This window comes from Poecile atricapillus, chromosome 20, assembly GCF_030490865.1.
Source record: "Poecile atricapillus isolate bPoeAtr1 chromosome 20, bPoeAtr1.hap1, whole genome shotgun sequence".
Classification (NCBI taxonomy): domain Eukaryota; kingdom Metazoa; phylum Chordata; class Aves; order Passeriformes; family Paridae; genus Poecile; species Poecile atricapillus.
Window position 1 is genome coordinate 10,324,718 of NC_081268.1, and position 2,842 is coordinate 10,327,559.

A 2,842-nucleotide genomic window follows, 5' to 3' on the forward strand; every position below is an offset into this window, starting at 1 on the left:
CCTGAACATTTGTCCTCTTTGCACAGAAAGGAAAGACATTAATTTTTCAGAGGATCATTTCCATCCCCACCAGGCTCAGCTAAGCTGAACCCACAGCCTGATTGCAAAAGTGAACTTGAACCACAAAGATCTTTTTGGGTCTTGCTCTGTGGTCTCCTCTGAAAGCCAAATAAAAAGATAAAGCTGGAATGAGGGACAGGGGGAAGCCAGGTAGAGCCACAACAGCCTGCAGATAAATTCCACTTTAGTAAAGCCCATCTGCCCATTTTCCAGGACCTGGAGTTAAAATAACAGGAACTTGTGCTTGTTTATTAATTGCAGATTAATGGGAACTCTGCTGGCTTCTGTTTCTTTGTCCTTATTGGGATATATGCAGAGGAAAGCAGGGAAATTCCTGCAGGTCACTTCCCGTGGGAAGGAAATACATGAATCCTCCAAAGCTCACTTTTCTGGGACAACAGAGCTGGAAAGAACCAGCCTGGGGAGAGGCAAACAAAGCCCCATGTCCCTCATGCCACCCTGTGTCCCTCTCCACAGGACAAAAATCTTTCAGGCTTTTGAGCCTTCCTTCCCTCAGATGGAAAAGGCCCTTTTGAAATCCAGAAATTACCTTTTCCATCACTGGTTTGGCTCATTTGGACTCAATATAGGGAGTCTACTTGGAAATGAACAGGGGAAAGAGATGTGCAAAGGCACAGGAGGAAATCTCATAAATCTGGACAGGAATTCATGGAATTCAAGATGCAAAATAGGTTAATTCCTACTCATTACTTTATTTGTAGAAATGATCACTTTCCAGTCCCCCCAGCAGGGTTCTGTAGATGACTGATGTTACTGCTTCCCCACAAACCATATTTATAATGTTTTCAGCCAGCTCTGCAATTACTGAGCTCTGGAGCCATAATTTGATCGTCCTGCTGATGTCTGAAGAGATGAAGCAGCCCTGGCTGTAAATACCTGGCAGCCATTCCAGCTTTGTCCATCAATGACCCTCACAGATTCTGCAGGCTCCAGAAGCCTCCAAGTCCCATCACTGGCTGTTCCCCTTCTCCGAGTGCTGTTCATTAAAAATATTTCAAGGGTCCAGCTCTGACCACTGCTGGTTTCTCTGCTCCTCATCGCCTGTTGTTTGGTGTAGGTGCTGGGGGATGGCTGTGTTTCCCTCAGGCTGGATGCTCCAAAAAGCAACACGAGGAAGACTTTGGGAATAAACAGGAAGATAAAGCAGCGAGGTCTTTGCAGGAGGTGCAGACCCTCCCCAGGCTCCAGTGAGATTTGAACTCACGACCCCTGGTTTACTAGACCAGTGCTCTAACCCCTGAGCTATGGAGCCGCTGGAATTTGGCTTCTTTTGCCTCTGCAGACATTTCAGATCCCAATTTTCTCAGAATTCTGCTGTGAAACGGCACCAACACTGCTGGAATGTGCTGCTCCAAGGATTTGCAATTCTCTTTCCAAACTGCACCAAAACTCATCAGAGACACAAAACCACCACCACAAGGTGATCCCAAAGCTGGAGTTTACTCTCCTTCAGCTCATTCCTGTCAGGACATCAAGATGGATAATTCCCTCTTCCCCAGCCCAAGCTGCTGCTTCATCCTCCCCTGGGGAGCCCTTTGGATGCCACCTCAAGGCTGAACCTGATGGACTGCAGGACTGAGCACTCCCCAGGCTGAGCTTCCAGCTGGGGTGAAACTGTCACAAGAGTGGGGTGGATGTGGAGGAAGCAAGAAAGACAGAGAACAGAGCTTTGCATTTAGCATTTGGCCACTGAGAATCCCTGTGATACCCAGGAATATTTGTGTAGAATTGTTCAGTATGGGCAGTGCCAGAGTGACTGGGACACTCCTCCTGGAGATCTCCCACCGTGGTGCCCTGGGCTGGCCCTTGGGGGATTTCTGCACAGCTCTGGCCCTGCACAGCCCCTTGTGCAGCGAGTCTCAGCTTCCTCACATCCAACAGGCAACTCCTGCAGAGCTGGAATAGAAAAGCCCCATCTGGAACACCTCAAATTTGAGGGAAGTATTTGTGGAGACTGTCAGCAAGTCCAGGAGAGGATGCTGGCTGTGCATTAAACCCTCAGGCACAGAAATGTCTCATGGCAGGGGAAAATGTACAGCAGCAGCTGAAGAGGACTCTGAGTTTCAGGGTAGATGCACAAAGAGAAAATATAAGTACAAATGGTTAAAGGGTGACTCAGAATAAGCCACATTGTGTCTATTATTCCTGGTCTTTTTTGTGGAAGAAAATTGCTCTCTTTGAAAGAAACCAGAAATTAAGACCATCCATCCTCCCAAGCGTAGAAAAACACAAACCCTCATTAGGTGGGCTGAAAGGCAATTCTCAGGCCTTTATCTGACAAGCTAAGAGCAGGATTCTGTCTGTAGCTTTTAAGAAAAAATGATGAATTACCTGGCATGGGTTCAGTGCCTGAGCTTGGCATTGGATAAACTCACAAAGGAGCTTGAAGCCAATCAAACAACTTTATACAAACCCTGCTGAAAGCAGCCCTTTGGGGGCACACAGGGAGGACGTGCACCAATAAAATAAAGCTGAAAATAATAATGAACATCCCATGCAGGAACATGTGCTTGGAGCGTGGCTTCCCAGAGCAGCTGGGCTTGGAGCCTGGGAACACATGGCTGAGCCATGAGAGACTGCCTGGCAGAAGGCAATAATGGAGCAGTTTGATACAGGCTGTGTTCAAGACCTTGACTTGAAAAATAATATGGTTTAAATGTCTGCTGGTGCTGGGAGCACTTTGGTGAGAAATAAATGCTTCTGGTAATGAGAAGTGATGGAGTGGTGAATGGGAAATGCTGGAAAGGTTGTGTCCTTGCTT

At 47.3% G+C, this 2,842-nt stretch overlaps 1 non-coding gene across 1 annotated transcript; it reads right to left on the reverse strand.

Moving 5' to 3' along the window:
- Nucleotides 1–1,260: 1,260 nt before the first annotated feature.
- TRNAT-AGU (transfer RNA threonine (anticodon AGU)) lies at nucleotides 1,261–1,333 on the reverse strand. Its single transcript has one exon. It is a non-coding gene; the product is annotated as a tRNA-Thr (tRNA).
- Nucleotides 1,334–2,842: the final 1,509 nt, after the last annotated feature.